Genomic DNA, 21,238 nt, shown 5'->3' on the forward strand with positions numbered 1-21,238 from the left:
AACATTGTTTACATCCATGAGCTAGCTTGCTTTTTTTTTTTTAATCAGCACTGTAGGTGTGCAAGACAACTTTACCAGCATCATAGCATACGTATTGATGAATCGTTGTGACATATGAAATACGAGTGACAGTTATTACACATTGATTACACTAAGGTAAAAAATGAATGAACGAGTTAAATTATTATGTGACGTGCAGTCATATTCAGGGCCTGATTGGTCAAATAGTGTTATTTGACATGTCAAATATTATCTTTCTGGACACGTTAAATAGCATCTTTTTTGACCTGCAAAGACCCAAACGGTGTTCCACAGAAATCCTGGTTGAGAATGAAACGACTGAACAAATGAACAGCACAGCAAGTAAGTGAAAGAAATAGGTTTTGCTTATGTTTTACTGGTAATTGGGACATACATAAATGCCAACAAAATTACTTTTTGGTCAGTGTGGCATGTGTGTAACCTTTATTTAACTAGGCAAGTCAGTTAAGAGCAAATTCTTATTTACAATGACGGCCTACCCCGGCCAAACCCGGACGACGCTGGGCCAATTGTGAGCCGCCTTATGGGACTCCCAATCACGGCCGGATGTGATACAGCCTGGATTCGAACCAGGGACTGTAGTGACGCCTCTTGCACTGAGATGCAGTGCCTTAGACCACTGCATCCATGTGTGTGTATGTTAACTATTTAACTGTAGTAGAATGCTTAAAAAAGGCAGCTAAAATATTAAATATTGGTGATCGGTATCGGCCAAAAATGTAATATCGGTGCATCACTAGTACATACCCCAACCAGAAGCCATGCATTACAGGCAACATCCACACTGAGCTAAAGGGTAGAGCTGCTGCTTTCAAGGAGCGGGACTCTAACCCGGAAGCTTATAAGAAATCCACTATGCCCTCCGACGAACCATCAAACAGGCAAAGCATCAAGGTTTGAATCGTACTACACCGGCGCCGACGCTCGCCGGATGTGGCAAAGCTGGCAAACTATTACAGACTACAAAGGGAAGCACAGTCGACAGCTGCCCAGTGACACAATCCTACAAGTAACACTGTAACACTGAAACATGCATGAGAGCACTCACGTCTGTAGCCATGAAGTGCTTTGAAAGGCTGGTGATGGCACACATCAACACCATCTCAGAAACCCTAGACCCACTCCAATATGCACACCGCCCCAACAGATCCAGATGATGCAATCTCTATTGCACTCCACACTGCCCTTTCACACCTGGACAAAAGGAACAGCTATGTGAGAACACTGTTCATTGACTACAGCTCAGCGTTCAACACCACACTCAAAGCTCATCACTAAGTTAAGGACCCTGGGACTAAACACCTCCCTCTGCAACTGGATCCTGGACTTCCTGACGGGCCTGCCCCAGGTGGTAAGGGTAGGTACCAACACATCCACCACGCTGATCCTCAACACAGGGACCCCTCAGGGGTGCGTGCTCAGTCCCCTCCTGTACTCCCTGTTCACTCATGACTGCACGGCCAGGCACGACTCCAACACCATCAGTAAGTTTGCAGATGACACAACGGTGGTAGGCCTGATCACCAACAACGACGAGACAGCATATAGGGAGGTCAGAGACCTGGCCGTGTGGTGCCAGGACAACAACCTTTCCCTCAACGTGATCAAGACCAAGGAGATGATTGTGGACTACAGGAAAAGGAGGACCAAGCACTCCCCCATTCTCATGGACGGGGATGTAGTAGAGCAGGTTGAGAGCTTCAAGTTCCTTGGTGTCCACATCACCAACAAACTATCATGGTACAAGCACACCAAGACAGTCATGAAGAGGGCACGACAAAACCTGGTATGGCACTGCTTGGCCACCAACCATATGGCACTAGAGGGTAATATGTATGGCCCAGTACATCACAGGGGCCAAGCTTCCTGCCATCCAGGACCTTTATACCAGGCGGTGTCAGAGGAAGACCCCAAAAATTGTCTAGGACTCCAGCCACCCTAGTCATCATCACCTGTACATAGCCCATCTATAGAATAGCCCAAACAACTACCTCTTCTCCTACTGTATTTATTTATTTAGCTCCTTTGCACCCCAGTATTTCTACTTTGCACACTCATCTACTGTCAAATCTACCATTCCAGTGTTTTAATTGCTATATTGTATTTACTTCGCCACCATGGCCTATTTATTGCCTTTACCTCCCTTATCTCACCTCATTTGCTCACATCGTATATAGACTTATTTTTCTACTGTATTATTGACTGTGTTTGTTTTACTCCATGTGTAACTCTGTGTTGTTATATGTGCCGAACTGCTTTGCTTTATCTTGGCCAGGTCACGGTTGTAAATGAGAACTTGTTCTCAACTTACCTACCTGGTTAAATAAAGGTGAAAAATAAATAAATAGACTGTTCTCTCTGCTACCGCACGGCACGCGGTACCGGAGCGCCAAGTCTAGGTCCAAGAGGCTTCTAAACAGCTTCTACCCCCAAGACTACTGAACAACTAATCAAATTTCTCCCCAGACTATTTGCATTGCCCCCTTCAAAGCTGACTGTTACCAAAAACTGTATTAATTCACTTAGTCTCCCTCACCACCAAAAACTAATGAGGAAAATAAGAACAATCCGAAATTTCTTTTTGATACTGTCGCAAAGCTAACTAAAAAGCAGCCTTCGCAAATGGAGGATGGCTTTCACTTCAGCAGTAATACATTTATGAACTTCTTTGAGGAAAAGATCATGATCATTAGAAAGCAAATTACAGACTCCTCTTTAAATCTGGGTATTCCTCCAAAGCTCCATTGTCCTGAGTCTGCACAACTCTGCCAGGACCTAGGATCAAGGGAGATACTAAAGTGTTTTAGTACTATATCTCTTGACGCAATGATGAAAATAATCATGGCCTCCAAACCCTCAAGCTGCATACTGGACCCTATTCCAACTAAACTACTGAAAGAGCTGCTTCCTGTGCTTGGCCCTCCTATGTTGAACATAATAAACGGCTCTCTATCCACCGGATGTGTACCAAGCTCACTAAAAGTGGCAGTAATAAAGCCTCTCTTGAAAAAGCCGAATCTTGATCCAGAAATTATAAAAAAACTATCGGCCTATATCGAATCTTCCATTCCTCTCCAAAATTTTAGAAAAAGCTGTTGCACAGCAACTGACTGCCTTCCTGAAGACAAACAATGTATACGAAACGCTTCAGTCTGGTTTTAGACCCCATCATAGCACTGAGACTGCACTTGTGAAGGTGGTAAATGACCTTTTAATGACGTCAGACCGAGGCTCTGCATCTGTCCTCGTGCTCCTAGATCTTAGTGCCGCTTTTGATACCATCGATCACCACATTCTTTTGGAGAGATTGGAAACCCAAATTGGTCTACATGGACAAGTTCTGGCCTGGTTTAGATCTTATCTGTCGGAAAGATATCAGTTTGTCTCTGTGAATGGTTTGTCCTCTGACAAATCAATTGTAAATTTCGGTGTTCCTCAAGGTTCCGTTTTAGGACCACTATTGTTTTCACTATATATTTTACCTCTTGGGGATGTCATTCGAAAACATAATGTTAAATTTCACTGCTATGCAGACGACACACAGCTGTACATTTCAATGAAACATGGTGAAGCCCCAAAATTGCCCTCGCTAGAAGCCTGTGTTTCAGACATAAAGAAGTGGATGGCTGCAAACTTTCTACTTTTAAACTCGGACAAAACAGAGATGCTTGTTCTAGGTCCCAAGAAACAAAGAGATCTTCTGTTGAATCTGACAATTAATCTGGATGGTTGTACAGTCGTCTCAAATAAAACTGTGAAGGACCTCGGCGTTACTCTGGACCCTGATCTCTCTTTTGAAGAACATATCAAGACTGTTTCAAGGACAGCTTTTTTCCATCTACGTAACATTGCAAAAATCAGAAATTTTCTGTCCAAAAATGACGCAGAAAAATTAATCCATGCTTTTGTTACTTCTAGGCTGGACTACTGCAATGCTCTACTTTCCGGCTACCCGGATAAAGCACTAAATAAACTTCAGTTAGTGCTAAATACGGCTGCTAGAATCCTGACTAGAACCAAAAAATTTGATCATATTACTCCAGTGTTAGCCTCCCTACACTGGCTTCCTGTTAAGGCAAGGGCTGATTTCAAGGTTTTACTGCTAACCTACAAAGCATTACATGGGCTTGCTCCTACCTATCTTTCCGATTTGGTCCTGCCGTACATACCTACACGTACGCTACGGTCACAAGACGCAGGCCTCCTAATTGTCCCTCGAATTTCTAAGCAAACGGCTGGAGGTAGGGCTTTCTCCTATAGAGCTCCATTTTTATGGAATGGTCTGCCTACCAATGTGAGAGACGCAGACTCAGTCTCAACCTTTAAGTCTTTACTGAAGACTTATCTCTTCAGTAGGTCCTATGATTAAGTATAGTCTGGCCCAGGAGTGTGAAGGTGAACGGAAAGGCTGGAGCAACGAACCGCCCTTGCTGTCTCTGCCTTGCCGGTTCCCCTCTTTCCACTGGGATTCTCTGCCTCTAACCCTTTTACAGAGGCTGAGTCACTGGCCTACTGGTGTTCTTCCATGCCGTCCATGGGAGGGGTGCGTCACTTGAGTGGGTTGAGTCACTGACGTGGTCTTCCTGTCTGGGTTGGCGCCCCCCCTTGGGTTGTGCCATGGCGGAGATCGTTGTGGGCTATACTCGGCCTTGTCTTAGGACGGTAAGTTGGTGGTTGGAGACATCCCTCTAGTGGTGTGGGGGCTGTGCTTTGGCAAAGTGGGTGGGGTTATATCCTGCCTGTTTGGCCCTGTCCGGGGTATCATCGGATGGGGCCACAGTGTCTTCTGATCCCTCCTGTCTCAGCCTCCAGTATTTATGCTGCAGTAGTTTATGTGTCGGGGGGCTAGGGTCAGTCTGTTACATCTGGAGTATTTCTCTTGTCTTATCCGGTGTCCTGTGTGTATTTAAATATGCTCTCTCTAATTCTCTCTTTCTCTCTTTCTGTCTTTCTCTCGGAGGACCTGAGCCCTAGGACCATGCCTCAGGACTACCTGGTATGATGACTCCTTGCTGTCCCCAGTCCACCTGGCCGTGCTGCTGCTCCAGTTTCAACTGTTCTGCCTGTGGCTATGGAACCCTGACCTGTTCACCGGACGTGCTTGTTGCACCCTCGACAACTATTATGATTATTATTATTTGACCATGCTGGTCATTTATGAACATTTTAACATTTTAACATTTTGACCATGTTCTGTTTTAATATCCACCCTGCACAGCCAGAAGAGGACTGGCCACCCCTCATAGCCTGGTTCCTCTCTAGGTTTCTTCCTAGGTTTTTGGCCTTTCTAGGGAGTTTTTCCTAGGGAGTTTTTCCTAGCCACCGTGCTTCTTTCACATGCTTTGCTTGCTGTTTGGGGTTTTAGGCTGGGTTTCTGTACAGCACTTTGAGAATATCAGCTGATGTACGAAGGGCTATATAAAAATAAATTTGATTTGATTTGATTTTGACCTCTGTCTCCCTTTGCTTCCCACTAGATTCCACAGCCACATTCTGCATGGCCACTTCGGGAAAAAAAGAGAGATTGCTTCTTCTATGCAAATGTTGTTTTACGCAGTACAATAAAATAAATCTTAAAAGTTCCCAATAAATTAAGTCCTAAATGGAAGGGATTATTCATCATCTGTAGCCCCATGAAATCAGCTAAAACAAGCTCAATAAAAATCTAATGTATGCACACACTCCAATTGAATAATATGCATTGACCTGTATTGTAAAGTACTGTGAATTGACCTAGGCTACATCTTGACTTACTCAGTTTATCAATAGAGACTTACCGTTCTAATAAATGATTAGCATTATGCTATTTTGTAGTTTGATTGGTAAAAATCTAAGTAACATTTATTGTAGAATTGATTCAAATAATGCATAAACATTTTTTTCCAAATGTAATGACAGAGCAGTAGCTGAGTTCACTTGTCTGGATCAAGTTACATTCTGGCTTTGGTTAATGCGCCTTCTTTTTTTGTGTGGTGTCGTTTCGGTATTGAGATAATAAACCTGGTATCGGTATTCAAGTCAAAATGCTGGTATTGTGGCGATACTAGTTATAGGGCTATAGGCAAGAGTCATAGATTCTCCAGCCGACCTTGCGTGTCGTCTCTGACTGGTAACATGTTGATCTGCATGATGAAAGCATCTACCTTCAACTCTGTAGTCTGGACACACGCTGAGCTTCAGCAGGCAGAGAGGGAGGGAGGCAGGCACACACACAGGTTTTGACGATACCAGTGTTACAATATTTTTTTCCATGGCAAAAATGTAAACACGAAGCTCACTTGGTCCTTTAAAAACCTGCTGCTGGTAAAATAGTGTGCTATAGCTTGGAAAATAAATACATGTCACTCTGGATGACAACATAATGATGTTTGTTTCCAACATCAGGGCTGTTTTCCTAATGAAGTTACATCCGCTTCATGTTTTGTTTCCTTGCCACGATACTAACAAGTATCGTACAGATGCGAGCGCACGCATGCTAGCACACACACACACACAGCTTTCCACAAGTTCCGTAAGGTGAGCACTCCACGGCAGGAGCCTCTCTGATTGGTCGGCCTGGGGTTCTGGTTTCTATACATCAACCTGTTGCTCCGCTGTTCCCGTGCAGCATGTGCAGGGAAGGGAGGACATTACCATGGCAACACAAAGTGCTGGAAAGGGGAAGGTGTTATGGCGCTAGTATGATGCGTGAGACGATTATCAATAGAAGTTATTACATGTGACGTTTTCACAGCAGAGGGAGGGAGTAGGGAATGCTGAGAGAAATAAAAAGTGAGGTCCCTGCGGACGGGGTACTAGCGTTTTTGTCACACGATGAGGAACGTGGAAATAGCATTGTTTATGTCAAATAAAGAATGGAGCCATGGGAGCGACAGGTAGCCTAGCGGTTAAAGCGTTGGGCCAGCAACCAAAAGGTTGCTAGTTCGAATTCCTGAGCCGACTAGGTGAAAAACATCTGTCCATCTGCCCGTGAGCAAAGGCCTTAAACCTTAATTGCTCCGGTGTCCCTGGCCGTGACCCCGCTCTCAGCTGGTGTCTCAGGGGAGGGGGCGATGTGCAACAAAAAAACACACTTGTTACACACCTGTACATATGTGAAACAGGACAAATATCAGCACTTTCGGTATTGAGCTACGTTCCTAACTCAGAATTCCATTGAAACACAGGGACTGATTCTATCCTGATTTTACCCCTCAGGCATCATAATGGAAGACATTAGATCAAGGGGATCAAAAGGGGAGATGGGATCTGTTTGATCCAGACTTATTTGAGCTAAACACACAGGGAGGGAGATCCTCATCTTAGACTATGAAGCACAACAGTCAAACATCAACCCCGAGGTGTGTCCACACCAAAATGTGCCACATTGGTGTCAGCAGTAGGATATAGCCATAGCCCCACAATCCGGAGTGCACTAGCACAGTCGTGTTAAAAAGGCATACAGAAAAGGGCTCGGCCAAGGACCAGGTCCTGTATTCATAAAGAGTGCTGATCTAGGATCAGTTGAACATTTTAAATCCTAATGAATAGGATCATATGGAAAAAGGAGGACCTGATCCTCCATCAGCACTCCTACTTCGAGGTGCTTTCTTAACATGGGCCCTGTTCAGTTGGATCAGTCACTTCGATCTCTGACAGTCTAGCTCCCTCCTCCACTTCGACTCTCTCTCCCAGAAACCCTCACGCCACCTGGCGGGTCACGGAGGATTAGCCAATCAAAAAGGTCAGAGGTACAGCTTCCAGTGGATTAACGCCACAGCCAGACAACACACAAGAGGCAGTGGACTGGGTTACTCATGTTGGGAAATAAGTTAGTCGACCGCGTTTAGAACGACTCCTTGACTCAAGACCACCTTAATAAGAGCGCCCTAAATCTATACCTTAAGCCTTGAGATAACCTTGCCTCGCCTTCTCAAATTCAATGTGCAGATCTGAATATGAAAGAGCTGAAGTTCTGAGCTATCCAATTAGGCCCCAGTCTTACTACTCCTGTTGTTTCACCAACTGCATCATAAAGGTGGAGAGAAGGGGCCGAGTGGGAAGGAACCAGAGAACTCACCTGTGGATTGTTCTTCTCACCCTCGCTCTGCTGGTTCTTACTGTTCTTCTTACAGCCTTTGCCACCTGGCAGGCTATTATTGGCTGATGATGCAGCCCAGGCTCCCCTTTCAGTCCCTCTCAGCCCCTAAGGCAGCGCGCTGATCTCAGGGTCCCCAAACCATTCAGGCTTGCCGCTGTGCTGTTTAATGTAAGTGAATGACCCCCAAGCATGCAGCCTTCTGGTTTTGACTGCCTCCCAGGCGGGCCATTTCCAGGGTCTGAGGATGTGATGCTGCCACCCAGGCAAACTGTTTTCAGGCTCTCCCCGTGCTGTTTTTGGCAGCAACTCGCTAGCTCGGCTAGCCCTGGGTCTGAACGCCTCAGACGTGCTCCACTGCTCGGTCCTTGTCTACCTTCCAAAAAGGTGCTCGCCAGTGGATCAGTCAGCCTGCACCTGTAAGACACACACAGAACAGAAGGGTTCGACAAACACAAAGAAGCCAACTAACGGAGTACAAAACACCTTCAAACTCACTGGGTAGACTATGAGAGGACTGGTTTCCGGAACACAGATTACGCCTAGGCAAACTGACAGGGTAGATACTGTAAAAACAGTCAAAGCCTTGATTTTACTGGTGTGTCTATGAGTTCGGTCTGCCTTGCTGTTGTGGAGTTGAGGTCAACATTATTTTAGTGAGGCATTACTTGAGGACAAGTTCATGTAGGGAGAATAGCATTTTAGAAAATCTATAAATTGCTAACTCAAGAGACTTTGTTTCACATACAGTGCAAGTAGGAAATGGCCTATTCTGCGAGTAGGAAATAGCCTATTATGGCCCAATGCAAGTGGAGTTTGTCAAAAGGCACCTAAAGGACTCTCAGACCATGAGAAACAAGATTCTCTGGTCTGATGTGGCAGGGACTGGGAGACTAGTCAAGATCGAGGGAAAGATGTACGGAGCACAGCACAAAGAGATCCTTGATGAAAACCTGCTCCAGAGTGCTCAGGACCTCAGACTGGGGAGAAGGTTCATCTTCCAACAGGACAACGAACCTAAGCACACAGCCAAGACAAAACAGGAGTGGCTCGGGACAAGTCTCTGAACGTCCTTGAGTGGCCCAGCCAGAGCCCAGACTTGAACATCTCTGGAGAGACCTGAAAATAGCTGTGCAGCGACACTCCCCATCCAACCTGACAGAGCTTGAGAGGATCTGCAGAGAAGAATGGGAAAGACTCCCCAAATACTGCTGTGCCAAGCTTGTAGCATCATACCCAAGAACACTCGAGGCTGTAATCGCTGCCATAGGTGCTTCAACAATGTACTGAGTAAAGGGTCTGAATACTTATGTAAATGTGATATTTAAGTTATTTATTTTTAATACATTTGCCAACATTTCTAAAAACCTGTTTTTGCTTTGTCATTATGGGGAATTGTGTGTAGATTTTAGAGTAAGGCTGTAACGTAACAAAATGTCAAGGGGTCTGAATACTTTCCGAAAGCACTGCATCTTTAAGCATGGCCAAATGAATAGTTATGTTGTGGATGATGTATTAAACCACCGAGACACAAAGATGCAGTCATACTTCTGAACTGAGCTGCAGGACAGGAAGGAAAGAGCTTTGGGACGTCACCATGAGACCTTTGGTGATTTTAAAACAGCTACAGGAGTTCAATAGCTGTGATGAGAGAAAACTGAAGATGGATCAACAACATTGTAGTGACTCCACAATAATGACCTAAATGACCGAGTGAAAAGAAGAACACAAATATACAGAATAAAAATGTCCCAAAACAAGCATAAGTATGCAACAAGGCACAGAATAAAAAACAAATACTGTATAATTGCCGTTTAGCCATGATCTCCAACATCTTGACAGAGCTTGAAGAATTTTTAAAAGAATAATTGGGCAAATATTGCACAATACATGTGTGCAAAGCTCTTAAGAGACTTGCATCTATAAATCAGGCGTTTCTAACATGTATTGACTCAGGCGGGTGAAGTCTTATCTAAATCAAGGTATATAGTATATATTAGTGTCTTATTTTGTTTTCATCTTTAAAAAATGTTTGAATTTTTCTTACAATTTCACAGAGTACTTTGTGCAGATCATTGACAGAAAATGACAATGAAATCCATTTGAATCCCACTTTGTAACACAAAATGTGAAGAAATCCAAGGGAGGTGTAGACTTTCTATAGGCACTGTAAGTAGGGCTGCAAAGGGTCGGAAACCTTCCGGGAAATTCCCGGAAAATTTTCATGGGAAGTTAAGCACAGGAATTTTGCTTAAATTCATCATAAATGTTAGTTTATAACAGTGAACCTTTTTTGTGGGATACACATAAGGCAATTCTTGTGGCAATATTTGGTTAAACTACCCCCAATTCAATGGAATTGCAAACATCTGCATGCACAGTGCATTCTTCCATCACATGTACAGTGCACTCTTCCATTACATGTACAGCTGATTCTCAAGATCTTGCACAGGAATGAGATGCTATTGAGCCCACACTACTACACTGTCTGACCCAGGACTAAATGCTTTCTGGTATGTTTTGATTACAATACTGGGTGTGGTGAATATATTTTATAAAGACATAAAATATTTTTTGTTAACTAATAAATAGTAGCCTAGAGCAAAGTGTGTTTAAATAATTTCTAACTTGTTAACAATTTCTGCTAGTTAGTTTTTGCTACCATGTGGGTTTAGGTTGCTTGAGCCTTGCTAACTGAGGAGTGTTAATTCACCTGTTTCCATAAGTTTCATTTTAAAACATTAATCTTAAAAAGGAGTTGTTTAATCTAACTGCTTAACTATTTATCTGTACATGGAATTGTATTTGGGTTTTTTTCCTTATTTTTTCCCTAATCTTTACAGGAAAATGCCACGGGCACTGTCTGACGCGTGGAGACATTTCACTGCAACTAATGTAGATGGAAAAGCTGTGTACATTTGCAAATACTGTGCTAAATCATATGTGAAAAATGCAACAAAGATGCAGAATCATCTGGCCAAGTGCATAAAGCTCCCTCAGCGCTCACAACAAACAACCTCTGACAAACGTTCTATTCAAAGTGAAAATGATGAATCAGACACCTTATTGATAGCAACAGCTCATGGTCCTCCTGGAATCAGAAGTTGTTTTTTTTACTCAATGGAGGAACGAAGTCAGAAATGCTGATGAATATCTTACTCGAGCTGTGTATGCAACTGGTTCACCTCTGATGCTCACAGGCAATGTGTATTAGAAGAGATTTCTGAATGTTCTTCACCCAGCATACACCCCTCCAACCAGACATGCTTTATCTACTAATTTGCTGGATGCAGAGTTCAAGTGAAGGTCAAGCAAATCATAGAGAAAGCAGACTATTGCAATCATCTCTGATGAGTGGTCGAACGTTCGTGGACAAGGAATAATTAACTACATTATCGCCACCCATCAACAGTCTGTCGATATGGACATCCCCATCAAGAGGATCCTCCTGGATGATGTATTTTGGGAGAGAGTGGTAAGCAGCCTGAAACACCTTAAACCTATAGCAGTAGCCATTGCACGGATTGAGGGAGACAATGCCATCCTGTCTGATGTTCAGACTCTGCTTGCAGATGTAAGAGAATAAATCCGTACTGCCCTGCCCACTTCACTGTTGCTCCAAGCAGAGGAAACTGCAGTTCTGAAATACATCAAAAAGCGTGAAGACTTCTGCCTGAAGCCCATACATGTCGCAGTGTACATGTTGGACCCCAAGTATGCTGGCAAGAGCATCCTGTCTGGTGCAGAGATCAACAAGGCCTATGGTGTCATCGCTACCGTGTCTCACCACCTTGGCCTGGATGAGGGAAAGCTTCTTGGCAGTCTGGCGAAGTACACTTCCAAGCAAGGGCTTTAGGATGGAGATGCAATACGGCAGTCGTACCAACACATCTCATCAACCACCTGGTGGAAGGGACTTTGTGGATCTGAGGCACGATCCCCTTTAGTTTCTGGACTATCATTTTACAGATGTATGTTGAAAACGTTTTTGGGAGATGCGATGGATATCATTCAATATTCCCTTTTGTTGTTCAGTGAAATCATCCCATGTGAAGAGTCACAAATTGAACTTTAATTAAAATGAGTTGACTAAATATTTTTATTTCTATTGGAAGGATTTAATAATTTGCAATTATGTCTACTTATGCTCAGGTAAAAGGTTTGTGTTTCGGGCTCCATATGATATGATAAATATATCCAATGCGAAAAACATCTACATTTAAATGGTATTAATATTAATTTGCATATATTTCCATTAATTCCCATGGAAAGTTTCCCCAAAATGTGCAACCCTAACTGTAAGTAGTGGCCACTGGTGGCGCTAACACCTCTACTGTGGAATTGAGGATACAGCAATCGTAAAATAAATAAATAAATAAAATAAGTACTCTGGGGGGAAAATGTGCCATTCAAGACTACTTCGTGCTCTATCATTATTTGTGAATTACAAGCCTCCAGTTCCAGCTAGCAAGCATCAAACCCCTCTGTACCCAGCTCCTCTGAGACATTATGAACAGCATGAACTCATTTCCAGTACTCTTACAGCCCAGCCCGGAAGGCCTACTCAAAACTGTTTAAGGCAAGGACATATTTTCACTGTGTTACTTTGGTAACGGCCTTGTGATTTTTAGTCATTGAACAAACAAGGAGAGGGTGATTCAGATGGACTCCCTGGCGCTTGAAAGAGTGACAGAGGGAGCGCAATCACATAAACAAAACATCAATTAGTTAGTTAATTTAATTAAAATGTTAGTCACTGATTGCCATCTGCCAAGGACATACTGACAAGGAGGGATGAAAATAACATATGGCATTGGCAAGACTTCTGTCAGAGTGCGCATTCACCCCTTTCCTTTTTCCACATTTTGTTGTGTTACAGCGTGAATTTAAATTGATGATTTAGATGTTGTGTCACTGATTTACACACAATACCCCATAATGTGAAAGTGAAATTTTGTTTGCAGAACATTTTTGAAATTAATATAAAATGTAAAGCTGAAATGTCTCGAGTCAATAAGTATTCAACCTCTTTCTTATGGCAAGCCTAAATAAGTTCAGGCGTGAAAATGGCCTTAACAACTCGCATGTTTTAATGACTACCCCATACATACAGATAATTGTAAGGTCCCACAATCGAGTAGTGATTTTCAAGCACAGATTCAACCACAAAGACCAGTAAGTTTTTTCAATGCCTCGCAAAGATGGGCATCGATTGGCAGATGCTGAATATCCCTTTGAGTATGGTGAAGTTATTCATTAGGCTTTGGATGGTGTATCAATACAACCAGTCACTACAAAGATACAGCCGTCCTTCCTAACTCCGTTGCCGGAGAGGAAGGAAACTGTTCAGGCATTTCACCATTAGGCCAATGGTGATTTTAAAACAGTTACAGAGTTTAATGGTTGTGATATGAGAAAACTGAGAATGGATCAACAATGTAGTTACTCCACAATACTAACATAAATGACAGTGAAAAGGAAGCCTGTACAGAATAAAAATATTCAAAAACATGCATCCTGTTTGCAACATGGCACAAAATTAATACTGCAAAAAACGTGCCAAAGAAATTAACTTTTGTTCTGAATTCAAAGTGTTATGTTTGGGGCTAATCCAATTCAACACATTACTGAGTACCACTCCATATGTACAAGCATAGTGGTGGGTGCATCATGTTTATGGGTATGCATGTAATCGTTAAGGACTACAGAGTTTTTCAGGATATAAAAATTAATAGAATGGAAGCACAGGCAAACTCCTAGAGGAACACCTTGTTCAGTCTGCTTTCCAACAAACTGGGAGACTAAATCCCCTTTCAGCTGGACAATAACCTAAAACACATGGCCAACCCTACACTGGAGTTGCTTACCAAGACGACATTGAATGTTCCTGAGTGGCCCAGTTACAGTTTTCACTTAAATCGGGCTTGAAAATGTATTTTTTTTTTAAATCTAAAATGGCTGTCTAGTAATGATCAACAATCGATTTGACAGAGCTTGAAGAATTGATTAAAGAACAATGGGTAAATATTGCACAATCCAGGTGTGCAAAGCTCTTTGAGACAAACCCAAAAAGACTCTACAAAGTCTTGACTTATCATGTTAAATGAAGAGTCCCTTAAGGATGTTAGGAAGGAACATCATTGGGTGGGACACGCATGCACACACGCACATTCCCCAAAACGCATGTAAATATTGTTCGATAAATGATGCCTTCCTGTATTATACTTATTATAAAATGTTTATTCTACTGAACCATTTACTTGTTGGCATTCTTACCGTTGTGTACTACTGTATGTGTATCCTGTACATAGTTGTGGGCAAAAGTTTTGAGAATGTCACAAATATACGTTTTCAAAGGCTGCTGCCTCAGTTTGTATGATGGCAATTTGCATATACTTCAGAATGTTATGAAGAGTGATCAGATGAATTGCAATTAATTGCAAAGTCCTTCTTCACCATGCAATGAACTGAATCCCCCAAAAACATTTCCACTGCATTTCAGCCCTGCCACAAAAGGACCAGCTGACATGTCAGTGATTCTCTCGTTAACACAGGTGTGAGTGTTGATGAGGACAAGGCTGGAGATCACTCTGTCATGCTGATTGAGTTCGAATAACAAACTGGAAGCTTCAAAAGGAGGGTGGTGCTTGGAATCATTGTTCTTCCTCTGTCAACTATGGTTGCCTGCAAGGAAACACGTGCCGTCATCATTGCTTTGTACAAAAAGGACTTCACAGGCAAGGATATTGCTGCCAGTAAGATTGCACCTAAATCAACCATTTATCAGATCATCAAGAACTTCAAGGAGAGTGGTTCAATTGTTGTGAAGAAGGCTTCAGGGCGCCCCAGAAAGTCCAGCAAGCGCCAGGACCGTCTCCTAAAGTTGATTCAGCTGCGGGATCTGGGCACCACCAGTACAGAGCTTGCTCGGGAATGGCAGCAGGCAGGTGTGAGTGCATCTGCATGCACAGTGAGGCGAAGACTTTGAGGATGGCCTGGTGTCAAGAAAGGCAACAAAGAAGCCACTTCTCTCCAGGAAAAACATTAGGGACAGGGATTGGACTGCTGAGGACTGGGGTAAAGTCATTTTCTCTGATGAATCCCCTTTCCGATTGTTTGGGGCATCCGGAAAAAAGCTTGTCCGGAGAAGACAAGGTGAGCGCTACCATCAGTCCTGTGTCATGCCAACAGTAAAGCATCCTGAGACCATTCATGTGTGGGGTTGCTTCTCAGCCAAGGGAGTGGGCTCACTCACAATCTTGCCTAAGAGCACAGCCATGAATAAAGAATGGTACCAACACATCCTCCAAGAGCAACTTCTCCCAACCATCCAGGAACAGTTTGGTGACAAACAATGCCTTTTCCAGCATGATGGAGCACCTTGCCATAAGGCAAAAGTGATAAGTGGCTCGGGGAACAAAACATCAATATTTTGGTTCCATGGCCAGGAAACTCCCCAGACCTTAATCCCATTGAGAACTTGTGGTCAATCCTCAAGAGGGGGGTGGACAAACAAAAACCCACAAATTCTGGCAAACTCCAAGCATTGATTATGCAAGAATGGGCTGCCATCAGTCAGGATGTGGCCCAGAAGTTAATTGACAGCATGCCAGGGCGGATTGCAGAGGTCTTGAAAAAGAAGGGTCAACACTGCAAATATTGACTCTTTGCATCAACTTCATGTAACTGTAAATAAAAGCCTTTGACACTCATGAAATGCTTGTAATTATACTTCAGTATTCCATAGTAACATCTGACAAAAATATCTAAAGACACTGAAGCAGCAAACTTTGTGAAAATGTCACTCTCAAAACTTTTGGCCACGACTGTACTACTAATGAAACACATACTGCACACACACACAGCCTGGAGTGTGAAACAGCTGTCCTTGTAACCTCTATGCTGTAAAACAGATGCTCCTCTTGACTAGACAATATGACCCTGGGTGACCTTGTATTTCTGCTTTTGATAAGCTTTGGACAAGATTGTACGCTGTTTTCGTCTGCATTGTCTTGTGCTTTACTTTTATCATAAAAAAAGACAAAATTAGTTTAACTTTGACCTGATGATACTGTAATACAATTGTAATGCATTCCTCTATAAAAGATAGATAAAAAATAAGACAGTATATAGATACCTAAAGGGTACACTAGGCATTTTATAAGCAATTGCTTCGCAATGATGAAATAAAAATGTTCAGTGTAAAATGTAGGGATCTGGTTACCTCTGTTATCTAAGGGATGGATGGAATATCTGATTCTCCCTCAGAGAGTGAGTGGCAATAGACACCCATCTGTGAGAAGGCTCTACACTAACAACACCTATTCTGGGCCACTCTGTCTGTGTCTGAAAGAAGGAGATGTGTAATGATGATGCCGGGTCGCTTAATTACTAAACTCAGCAAAAAAAAGAAAAACGTCCCTTTTTCAGGACCCTGTCTTTCAAAGATGATTCGTAAAAATCCAAATAACTTCACAGATCTTCATTGTAAAGGGCTTAAAAAAAATACAGTTTCCCATGCTTGTTCAATGAACCATAAACAATTAATGAGCATGCACCTGTGGAACGGTCGTTAAGACACTAACAGCTTACAGACGGTAGGCAATTAAGGTCACTGTTATGAAAACTTAGGACACTAAAGAGGGCTTTCTACTGACTCTGAAAAACACCAAAAGAAAGATGCCCAGGGTCCTTGCTCATCTGCGTGAACGTGCCTTAGGCATGCTGCAAGGAGGCATGAGGACTGCAGATGTGGCCAGGGAAATAAATTGCAATGTCCGTACTGTGAGACGCCTAAGACAGCACTACAGGGAGACAGGACGGATAGCTGATCGTCCTTGCAGTGGCAGACCACGTGTAAACACCTGCACAGGATCGGTACATCCGAACATCACACCTGCGGGACGGGTACAGGATGGCAACAACTGCCCGAGTTACACCAGGAACGCACAATCCCTCCATCAGTGCACAAAATGTCCGTAAAAGGCTGAGAGAGGCTGGACTGAGGGCTTGTAGGTACTCACCAGACATCACCGGCAACAACATCGCCTATGGGCACAAACCCACCATCGCTGGACCAGACAGGACTGGCAAAAAGTGCTCTTCACTGACGAGTTGCGGTTTTGTCTCACCAGGGGTGATGGTCGGATTCACGTTTATTGTCAAAGGAATGAGCGTTACACTGAGGCCTGTAGTCTGGAGTGGGATCGATTTGGAGGTGGAGGGTCCGTCATGGTCTGTGGCGGTGTGTCACAGCATCATCGGACTGAGCTTTTTGTCATTGCAGGCAATCTCAATGCTGTGTGTTACAGGGAAGACATCCTCCTCCCTCATGTGGTACCCTTCCTGCAGGCTCATCCTGACATGATCCTCCAGCATGACAATGCCACCAGCCATACTGCTCATTCTGTGCGTGATTTCCTGCAAGACAGGAATGTCAGTGTTCTGCAATGGCCAGGGAAGAGCCCGGATCTCAATCCCATTGAGCATGTCTGGGACCTGTTGGATCGGAGGGTGAGGGCTAGGGCCATTCCCCCCAGAAATGTCCGGGAACTTGCAGGTGCCTTGGTGGGAAGAGTGGGGTAACATCTCACAGCAAGAACTGGCAAATCTGGTGTATTCCATGAGGAGGAGATGCACTGCAGTACTTAATGCAGCTGGTGGCCACAAGCTTATATTCTGGGTTCTAATGGAGTACAACAGTTGAACAAAGCTCATAAAACATTTAAAGTTTTATTCTTCAAATGGGTACATAATGAATTTATAAGTCCAAAAGTAGATGTAGCAATTGCTGATTGCCCCTTTAAAACGCCCCCTCCAGCTATATATATTTTTTTGACTTAGTGATATCCCCGACAAACAACCTTTAGCTAGGAGTATATCTACACAGTGTACAAAACATTAAGAACACCTTCCAAATATTGAGCGGGACCCTCTTTTACTCTCAGAACAGCCTTAATTCCTCGGGGAATGAACTGTATAAGGTGCCGAAAGCGTTTCACAGGTATGCTGGCCCATGTTGACGCCAATGCTTCCCACAGTTGTGTCAAGTTAGCTGTATGTCTTTTGGGTGGTGGACCATTCTTGATACACATGAAAAACTGTTGAGTGTGAAAAACTCAAAGTTACAGTTCTTTACCTAAACCAGTGCACCTGGCACCTACTACTATACCCCATTCAAAGGCACTTCAATATTTTGGCTTGCCCGTTGACATGCTCTCTGAATGGCACACATACACAATCCACGTGTAAATTGTCTCAAAGCTTAAAAATCCTTCTTTAACCCGTCTCCTCCCCTTCATCTACTCTGATTGAAGTGTAGCATTCACCTGTATTCAACAATCTGTCAAGGAAAGAGCAGGTGTTCATAATGTTTTGCACACTCAAAGTATTCACCTCCCTTGACTTATTCCACATTTTGTTGTGTCACAGCCTGAATTTAAATAAATGTTTTTTTTCCCCCTCACCCATCTACACACAATACCCCATAATGAAAAGGTGAAAATGTTTTTTTTTTGAAAATGGTTTGTAAATTTGTTGAGAATGAAATACAAAATATATAAATGTACATAAGTATTGACACCCCGAGTCAATACTTGGTAGAAGCACCTATGACAGCGACTACAGCTTTGAGTCTTTCGGAAGTAGGTCTCCAAGAGCTTTCCACACCTGGATTGTACACTCAATATTTTCACCCATCTACCAATAGATGGCCTTCTTTGTACAGCATTCAAACGCTTCCCTGGTTTTTGTGGTTGAATCTGTGTTTTAAATTCACTGCTCGACTGAGGGACTTTACAGATAAGTGTATGTGTAGGGTACAGAGATGAGGTAGTCATTCAAAAATCCTGTTAAACACTATTATTGCACACAGAGTGAGTCCATGCAACTTATTATGTGACTTGTTCAGCACATATTTACTCAAGAAATTATTTAGGCTTGCCATATCAAGAAATTGCAGCTTTTCATTTTTATTTATTAAACATTTCGGGGATAAAATCCACTTTGACATTATGGGGTATTGTGTGTATGCCAGTGACCAAAAAAAATCTCTACTTAATCAATTTTAAAATGTAGCTGTAACAACAAAATGTAGAAAAAGTCAAGGGATGTGAATACTTTCTGAAGGCACTGTTTATGCATTGCAAAATAATGGGCGTACTGACCAATGACAATCCCCATGGTAACGATAGGTTCATCCACAGGCCAAGAGGTGACATTGCGTGTGCCCTTGGACTCATCTGTGTCTCACTATTTAGCGAGCTGAACTGGTATGAGATCGGAGTAGGTGAGAATATTCCGTGCCAATGGCCTTCTGTTGATATCCCTTTTTGGCAAACAGGTAGTGTAGTAAGAGTTGCAGCTGTCATGACACACATCTCCCTTTCTACTCTTCTCCCCTCCCTACCCCCTCTTTCTTTTTCTACCCCCCCCCCCCCCCTTCTCGCTTTCTCAGCGGATAAATAATAATAATAGTAAACAATACAGCAACATAAACAGGGCTGAAAAGTGACTTGTAGCAGGAATATAGAAATACCTGTGGCAATATACTGATGGTATTATAGTGCATTTGGAAAGTATAAAGTCCGCTTGACTTTTTCCTAATTTTGTTACATTACTGCCTTATTCTAAAATAGATTAAATATTTTTTTCTCATCCATCTATGCACAATACCCCATAATGGCAAAGCAAAAACAGGTTTAGAATGTTTTGCAAATTTATAAAAAATAACAGAAATACCTTATTTACATAAGCATTCAGACCCTTTGATATGAGACTCAAAATTGAGCTCAGGTGCATCCTGTTTTAATTTAATATCCTTGAGATGTTTCTACAACTTGGAGTCCACCTGTGCTAAATTCAATTGATTGGGCATGATTTGGAAAGGCACACACCTGTCTATATAAGGTCCCACAGTTGACAGTGCATGTCAGAGCAAAGACCAAGCCATGAGGTCGAAGTAATTGTCAGTAGAGCTCAGACAGGATTGTGTCGAGCTACAGATCTGGGGAAGGGTACCAAAAAAATGTCTGCAGCATTAAAAGGTCCTTAACACAGTGGCCTCCATTCTTAAATGGAAGAAGTTTGGAACCACCAAGACTCTTCCTAGAGCTGGCCGCCTGGCCAACTGAGCAATCGAGGGAGAAGAGCATTGGTCAGGGATGTGACCAAGAACCCGATGGTCACTCTGACAAAGCTCCAGAGTTCCTCTGGGGAGATGGGAGAACCTTCCAGAAGGACAACCATCTCTGCAGCACTCCACCAATCAGGCCTTTATGGTAGAGTGGCCAGACAGAAGCCACTCCTCAGTAAAAGGCACGACAGCCCGCTTGGAGTTTGAGAGTCCTTTAGGTGCCTTTTGGCAGACCATGAGAAACAAGATTCTCTAGTCTGATGAAACCAAGATTGAACTCTTTGGCCTGCATGAGGTCAATCTTGGTTTCATCAGACCAGAGAATCTTGTTTCTCATGGTCAGAGTCCTTTAAGTGCCTTTTGGTGTCACGTCTGGAGGAAACCTGGCACCATCCCTACGGTGAAGCATGGTGGCAGCATCATGTGTGGGGATTTTTTTCAGCGGCAGGGACTGGAAGACTAGTCAGAGTCGAGTGAAAGATGAAAGGAGCAAAGTACAGAGAGATCCTTGATGAAAACCTGCCCCAGAGCACTCAGACTGGGGGCGACGGCTCACCTTCCAACAGAACAACGACCCTGAACAACAGAGAAGACAACGCAGGAGTGGCTCGAAAGTCTCTGAATGTCCTTGAATGGCCCAGTCAGAGCCCGGACTTGAACCCAATCGAACATCTCTGGAGAGACCTGAAAATAGCTGTGCAGTGACGCTCCCCATCCAACCTGACAGAGCTTGAGGAGATCTGCCGAGAAGAATGAGAGAAACTCCCCAAATACAGGTGTACCAAGCTTGTAGAGTCATACCCAAGAAGACTCGAGGCTGCAATCGCTGCCAAAGGTGCTTCAACAGCATAATCATTACACCGGCAAGTGTGTGGGGGTGGATTTTGCACCTTGCAATATTGCTCCATTGTTTACATTTTTGTTGATGAGCCCATTTGATTGTGGCTTTAAGTAACTATCACAGCGATGGGTGCATTGATTGTGTA

At 43.2% G+C, this 21,238-nt stretch overlaps 1 protein-coding gene across 1 annotated transcript in view; it reads right to left on the minus strand.

Moving 5' to 3' along the window:
* Positions 1-21,238, minus strand: part of tr-alpha (thyroid hormone receptor alpha) — a 109,239-nt gene that overhangs the window by 38,833 nt on the left and 49,168 nt on the right. The window contains exon 2 of the mRNA XM_014192391.2: positions 8,102-8,536. The gene's annotated coding sequence lies outside the window, so the exon portion shown is untranslated. The remainder of the gene's footprint in view (positions 1-8,101; positions 8,537-21,238) is intronic.

The sequence above is a fragment of the Salmo salar genome, chromosome ssa03, assembly GCF_905237065.1.
Source record: "Salmo salar chromosome ssa03, Ssal_v3.1, whole genome shotgun sequence".
NCBI classification, from domain to species: Eukaryota; Metazoa; Chordata; class Actinopteri; order Salmoniformes; family Salmonidae; genus Salmo; species Salmo salar.